The sequence below is a fragment of the Carcharhinus amblyrhynchos genome, chromosome 7 (assembly GCF_965287045.1).
Source record: "Carcharhinus amblyrhynchos chromosome 7, sCarAmb.v2.hapA, whole genome shotgun sequence".
NCBI classification, from domain to species: Eukaryota; Metazoa; Chordata; class Chondrichthyes; order Carcharhiniformes; family Carcharhinidae; genus Carcharhinus; species Carcharhinus amblyrhynchos.
In genome coordinates, this window is record NC_137330.1 from 27,092,265 (window position 1) to 27,100,235 (window position 7,971).

The following is a 7,971-nucleotide window of genomic DNA, read 5'->3' on the forward strand; positions in this document are numbered from 1 at the left end:
GGCGAAGCACGCGCACCAATAGCTTCCTCATTGGTTAAGACCGACGTCAATCCAACGATTTCAGCCAATAGGCGGGCAGTTGGGTGCTCGCGCGTGGTCGGATTGTTGCCCTGGGAAGCCCCGCCCAGCCATTAGCTGCAGACCGATGTCACTCTGCATCAATGTGTGCTGCATGGCCTGAATCTGGCCGTGCAATCAGGGAGACACCGACTGTATGCATCTCAGCTAATTTAACGTATCCGCCTTTTTGTTTCGTTTTTATTCCGATTCAATCAAGCCAAGACCAATTCAGAGTCACAACAAGTTGAGGTATTCCCGATCCAAGCTGACAAGACAGGGCTCTCATTTCCTGTCTTGGGCTCGATCTGCATGATCCAAGCTGATTGGAGTAGGCAGACTCCCCCTCCAAGGCTTGATGCCATTTGTATTTTAGCCAAAAGGCGGAGATGCTGCTTTGCTTCAAATGAAGCTAAAATGAAACCTAATGACTTCAGCTAAGCATGTCGATATTACACTTGAGCTTAGCCAAAAGGCGTGATCAGTTGTGCAGATAGGTTGGAGCTGTGCAAATCCAGTGTCTTTACCCATCCAAGCAAAGTTTTATCAAAAAAAAGTTAAAAAGTGCCCTGCACTCAATTGACCTTTTAACCTGCAAGCCCCTTAATCCTTTCTCTTTTTAAAAAACCCATCCAGTATTTTCCTGAATCAATTTCAAGCTGTTGCAAATTTGTATATGTTTTTATTTGGTGAATTCCTGCACCCATTGCCCCAGTGTGAATCCTGGAGGTCAGCATGGTTTTTCCTTATTTTTATTTATGTTCCTTTTTCCGTGAATAATTTGCTGGGTGTTAGCGATGGAAAGATGGTAGGACTGGAGGGTCTCAATTACATTATTGTTACTAGAGAGGCGGTGCTCGACAGACTGGAGGGACTGATTGTGGACAAGTCCCCAGGACCGGATGGAATGCATCCAAGGGTTCTGAAAGAAATGGTGGATGCCTTGGTGGTTATTTTCCAAACGTTGCTGGATTCCGGGGAAGTGCCAGAAGATTGGAAAACGGCTAATGTTACACCGTTGTTTAAGAAGGATGGCAGACAAAAGGCAGGGAATTATAGGCCGGTTAGTTTAACGTCTGTTGTAGGTAAAATGTTAGAATCCGTCATCAAGGAGGAAATAGCGAGGCATCTTGAGGGGAATTGCTTGATAGAGCAGACGCAGCACGGTTTCGTTAAGGGGAAGTTGTGTCTGACGAATTTATTGGAGTTCTATGAGGATGTGTCTAGGGCAGTGGATAGAGGAGAGCCGGTGGATGTGGTCTTTCTTGATTTTCAGAAAGCGTTTGATAAGGTACCTCACAAGAGATTATTGCAGAAGGTAAGGGGGCACGGAGTTGGGGGTAGGGTGTTAGCGTGGATAGAGGATTGGTTGTCAAATAGGAGGCAGAGAGTGGGGGTCAATGGGTGCTATTCGGATTGGCGGTTGGTGACTAGTGGAGTGCCCCAGGGGTCGGTGCTGGGGCCTCAGCTATTTACCATTTATATAGATGATCTGGAGGAGGGAACCGAGTGTATGGTGTCGAAATTTGCTGATGACACCAAGATTGGTGGAACGGCAAATTGCGCGGAGGGTGTGGAGAGTCTGCAGAAGGATCTAGATAGGCTGGGCGAATGGGCCAGGAACTGGCAAATGGAATTTAATGTTGGCAAGTGCGAGGTGGTCCACTTTGGTAGGAATAATGGTAGGAAGGACTATTACTTATGTGGCGAAAAACTGCAGCAGGCAACGGTGCAGAGGGACCTTGGGGTCCTTGTGCATGAGTCGCAAAAACCCAGCCTACAGGTGCAGCAGGTGGTCAGGAAGGCGAATGGGATGCTGGCCTTCATAGCGAGGGGGATTGAATATAAAAGTAGGGAGGTCTTGCTGCAGCTGTATAGGGCGTTGGTGAGGCCTCAGCTGGAGTACTGTGTGCAGTTTTGGTTGCCGCACTTACGCAAGGATATTTTGGCCTTGGAGGGAGTGCAGAGGAGGTTTACTAGGCTGATACCGGAGTTGAGGGGGTTGAGCTATGAGGAGAGGCTGAATAAACTGGGCTTGTACTCGTTAGAGTTTAGAAGAATGAGGGGAGATCTCATTGAGACGTATAAGATGATGAATGGGATGGATAGGATAGAGGTGGAGAGACTCTTCCCGCTCAGAAAGGACAGTAGGACTAGGGGGCATAGCCTCAAGATAAAGGGGGGGCGGTTTAGAACAAAGTTGAGGAGGAACTTCTTCACTCAAAGGGTGGTGAATCTCTGGAATTCTCTGCCCGTTGAAGTGGTGGAGGCTGCCTCGCTAAATATTTTCAAGACACGGGTTGATGGGTTTTTGATAAGCGAGGGGATTAAGGGTTATGGGGAGAGGGCGGGAATGTGGAACTGGGCCACGACAGATCAGCCATGATCTTATTGAATGGCGGGGCAGGCTCGAAGGGCTAGATGGCCTACTCCTGCTCCTATTTCTTATGTTCTTATGTTTTTTTTATGGTTTTTCCTTGCTAGTTTGGAATCTGGAGACATGGAATAAGGTAGCCCTGATATCATTGTGTACATAGTTACTTACCTGAATAAACCGTTCATTTGTTAATGAGGTTGGTGGCTGCCCGTCTTGAAAAGATATTACATTTAGCAATGAGGGTCAATTGGAATACCTTCCTAGTGCTACTGAAATTGGGAGAGGGAGCCTTATATAGAAGCCTTTTTGAAGCAAATTTGTTCAGCAGTCCATGCATCAAAATGCCCCTATTTTGGAAACTAGTCCCATTCAACCCTTACACAGAGGGAGTAGTGAATGCCTGTGTATTTTTTTAAGTAGAGTAAGAAGTCTCACAGCACAGGTTAAAGTCCAACAGGTTTATTTGGTAGCACAAGGCACTAGCTTTCGGAGCGCTGCTTCTTCATCAGGTAAGTGGGAGTTCTGTTCACAAATAGGGCATATAAAGACACAAACTCTGTTTACATATAATGGTTGGAATGGAGTCTACCTTCTCAATCCTCGTATCTGCCCCTGACCACTGACTGAATCAGAATACTGCTTCCTGAGGGCTGTGACTGCCTCTCCACCCCAGTCCCCCCCCAACCCCGATGAATCGCAATGCCTGCAGTTTGGCTTCCAGCTCAATGACTCTGAGCAGAAGCTCCTCAAGCCACAGATATTATAGATTCTTAGGCTTGGAATCACACTCATGTCCAGGAACTCCCACAATCTGCAGTCTCAATCCATCACTGTACTGCCATCTTCATTATATGTTAAATAATTTATTATATTCTTAATTAATTCATAATTAATACATCCTATTACTCCCAGTGAGATTTACTTTTGCTAATAAATCTAAACAATGCTAATAAAACCTTACAATTACATGGGCTTTGAAAGATAAATATGGATTTTAAAAGACTAGTAAGCAAAATACTCACCAACCAACCAATCACCTGATTCCTCTAGTTCATTTAAACTGGGTCTGCCACTCTCCATGCTCCTTAAGACTCAAAGTAAAGGTTGTTACTCACGTGAAACAGGACCTTTTCCTTCACTGCATTGAATTCCCTCGCTCACCAAATTCCCAGCCTCACGCTCTGACTAGTTGCATTCAGTGATCAGTTGTTGTCTACTGCTTGCTTATTTTTCAAAGCAGATTGCCTTGATTTGGATTCCTGATTCAGAATTGAGGCTACAGTTTTTGCCATAACTTACTGAAACACCTTTGGACATTAGTTTGCCTTTTTTAATGTTTGTTTTGTTGCTAAAGTGTCTGGTCTACTGCTGCTTCAAGGAACACATCACAATGATATTTGGAGAGCTCCATCTGTTAAATTATCCATTTTATGGTTTTTGGAGCCTTAACAGCTTTTTCCCAACTGGATCGTGTTTTGAACATCTGTTATCAAAATGTTTTCTCAGGCACAGTTGTTAAACTTGGATGCTCGCATGTCATAACGCAGTCAATAAATACAGGACAGTTAGCAATTTGATCTATTTATAACCTTGGCCTTTCTGCCTTTTATTGTGAAAAACCACAGAATCACTTGTGATTGAGATTTCCCAGGTATCAGACAAAATGAACTCTAACCCTATACAGTCTTAAATAGCAGCTTTTTTTTCACATATAGAGGGCTGAGACAGGCAGAGAGTGAGAGATAGAAAGAAAGACTAGGAAGGAGAGTGAAGAGTTAAGAATAGATCAGCTAAGTCAGAAGGACAGATGGACTGAAAAGTGCCGTCAGAACAGAAAACAAATTATTAAGATAAATCACCAAGATAACAAATAAAAGAAAAATACTGTGGATGCTGAAAATCTGAAATAAAATCAAGCTGTTAGATAAACTCAACAAGCCTGACAGCATCTATGGAGATAGAAACAGAGGGTAGAGTTTTCCTGTCCCACCCACCATGGGAATTATAGCGGGTGAGACAGAACATTTGGTGGACCATTTTAAGGGACCATTGACCATGGACAGGAATTTCTCGCCTTGGAGTGCACGTGGCTGGAAAATCTTGGAAAAGGGTCCATGTGATCCTTCTACAGGCATGAAAATGGGTAGAAATGTGATGAATTATCCACTTGAAGGGAGAGGTGGGGGCAGAATGGAAAATCAATGATAGGCTGGAGTTAAGGAGAGATTGACAAAGATGTCGTGGACATGATACAAAGGTTCTGTTAATGGTGCCATTAGGGACAGAGGAGTGTTAATAGTGGAAAATGTAGGATAGCAGGATGTATTATAGCAAAACAGAGGTCAGTGCTCAGTGAGAGCAGAGCTGAACGCCAAGGAGCAGTGGCCACATGGGGGAAGGGTGGGATTGTATAGGGACAAGCCAAGGTTTAGAATAACAGAAAACAAAAGGGGCAGTCAAGATGGAAGAGAATGTGCACAGTCTCAAGTTGTTGAACTCAATGCTCAGTTCAGAAGGCTGTAACGTGCCTAGTTAGCAAATGAGGTGATGTTCTTCCAGTTTGCATTGGTCTGCACTGGAGCATTGCAGCAGCCCAAGGACTGAAGAGAGAAAGGGAAATGGACTCAAGTGGAAATGAGTTTGGCTTTACAATTAGAATGATTTTAACTTATGTGTGAAAACTTGGAGAAACAAGCAACATGGGAGTGGCAGCAGGAAGGATTTTAACAGCCAAGCCTTATTATGTCATTGTTTGTCAGCTGACCTAGCTGGGAGATTGGCTGGGAGTGGCTGGCTGGCTGTTAAAATTGGACATGAGGAAGTTGTCAGTCGAGAGCCTGACACCCATGATCAGGAAGGTGTTTAGGAAGGGCAAATCTGGTTGGGGGAGGGTGTTAAAAAAACATGGAGCAAGGAAACATGAAACTTCTTTGAGTTTACAAAGTTGGTCTACTTATTGCCTTGGCCAGGTGTGCGCCTGCTCTTTTTGGCTCATGAACAAATTTCTGGCTCTGTCTCCTGGTCCTAGTAGGTTCTGCCAAATGGGGAAGCTACCACTGCTCAGGGCTAAAAATGACATATCAGATCCCAGAGGGCAGCACGGTGGCACAGTGGTTAGCACTGCTGCCTCACAGTGCCAGGGACCCAGGTTCGATTCTCAGCTTGGGTCACTGTCTGTGTGAAGGCTGCACGTTCCCCACCCCGTGAGCGCATGGGTTTCCTCTGGGTGCGTTGGTTTCCTCCCACAGTCCGAAAGACATGCTGGTTAGATGCATTGGCCATGCTAAATTCTCCCTCGGTGTACCCGAACAGGCATGGATGGGTACATGGGACTCAGCGAGCAAACCCTCAGTAATATCCCCTCTCAGTGCTGCCATGATGTTCTCCCTAATCGAAAGGGCTACTCTCCCCCCTCTCTTACCTCCTGCTCTATCTTTCCTAAAGCATCTGTATCCTGGAACAACTCTTGCTCAAAATATTAAGGGATCTGGACAGAGTCAATGGGCAGAAACTGTTTCCTTCATAAAAAGGGAATCAGGAATGAGAAGGCACAGATTTAAAGTGATTTTCAAAAAAAAGTATATGTGATGTGAGGGAAAAAAAAGATTTTCACATAATGAATAGTTTTGGTCTGGAATGCATTGCCTGGAACTGTGGTGGAGGCAGGTTCAATCGAAACATTCACGTGGGCGTTAGATGATTATTTGGACAATGTGCAAGGGTATGGGGAAGAGGCAGGAGAATGGCACTCAGTCATGATGCTTGTTTGGACAGCTAGCGCAGACACAGTGGGTCAAATGGCCTCCTGCGCTGTAACAAGAGGAGCAAAACTTATTTCAAAGCTGGTATTTCTGGAAGAAAAATTACAGTGAATCAAAAAAAAACTGCTCATGTAGAAATCTGCAGTAAAGCTGCTGCAATGTTACAGTAAGTCTGTCAGCGCCTGAATGAAGGTTAAAGTTCTGCCTGTGACATTTTCAATCCGTTCAACTTCTGAAGTACACACACAGCACTTCTCAAATATACCACTAGATGGGGCTTTGTGCTCAGTTTTTTTCTCCCCCACTTTTATAGTTTCCAACTATGTAGCCAAGTTGCATCATTATCTTTCTGATCGAGTTTTCTTACTTGATTACGCCTGTCAATTAGTGTTTTTGACCACTGACCTTTCAGTGCGTTGTTTGTTTTAATTATTGGCTTTTTTTTTACTTAAGATATACGCTGTTTATGAACAAACAGGTGGGCCATGATCTTAAGAAGCAATAAATCAGGTTTGTATCTGGGTTCCCCCCCCGCCTCCCTGGACATCTTCCTGGCACTGTCTTGCTGGTGAAATCGGCTTGGTGCCCAGAAAGTGTGCGAAGGCGATTTTAATATTAATGACATAATTTAAATGTCATTAACAAGTTCTGGATGCCACTGAATGGGTTCTTTTATCTCTATCACCTCACCAGCTGAGTATCTCCCAAACGAGAATCATGTATAGTATCCACCAAGGGGAGGCCGAGCGTCATGTCCTCGCTGTAGGGATCAGAGGCCATTGAAGCCACCCGATGGTTGGAGGCAGGGCTGGGCCATACCCATGGGGCAGTGCCATCCTGACAGCGCTCACTGGGCCGCCTTGCACTGCCCACCCGCCATCATAACTGTGCTGGGGCAGAGCCAGAGTTGGGGTGGGTGGAGGTGGGTGCATGGGTGGGAGGGAGAGAACTCTGCTCAGGTGGAAGGGAAGCGGGGAGCTCTGCCGGGGTGGAAGGGAAGGGGGGAGCTCTGCCAGGGGGAGTGGGTAGGGAGATCTTCAGGAGGGGGTGATTGGCATGGTAGGGTCCTGATGTCCATGGGGAGGTGGGTGGGGTGGGGTGGGCGAAGGGTGGAGGGGGGGGATGCGAGGGATCTTCCAGTACTGGGAGTTCAGAGCACTTGAACAATGGCACCATTGAGTTCAACAGCCAGCTTCTCCAGTGAGCTTTTCCAACCCCCGCTTGCCAGCGAGAATTGCATCCTGATGCTTCTTTCACGCTGAATGCAATAAGATTGCACTTTCAAACTCACCCAAAAACGAGTCTGAAACTCTCCTGTTTTCTCGCTTTTAATTTTTTTCATAAAATTCCGCCCGGTGTCTCCATTTCACAACTGATCGCTCACTTAATCCACGTAGACAACAACGTCAATCTCTAATTAGCTAAATGCTAGCTGGCTACCTATCTCTTTAAATTGTTGTTTCAAAAAATAGATTTAAAACCATGGGGTGGAATATCTTATGGGGAGCAGTCAGGACGTTAAACCTTAAAATTACTGTTTGCTGATGTCTATTTACATCTACATTTCTTGCCAATTCCATTAACAGGCACAAAATGGGTGTAAAAAAGCAAATTACTGTGGATGCTGGAATCTGAAACCAAAAGTAAAAATGCTAGAAAATCTCAGCAGGTCTGGCAGCATCTGTGAGGACTGAAAAGAGCTGATGTTTCGAGTCCAGATGACCCTTTGTCAAAGCTAAAAGGCATAGAAAGTGGAAGATATTTATACTGCAGGGT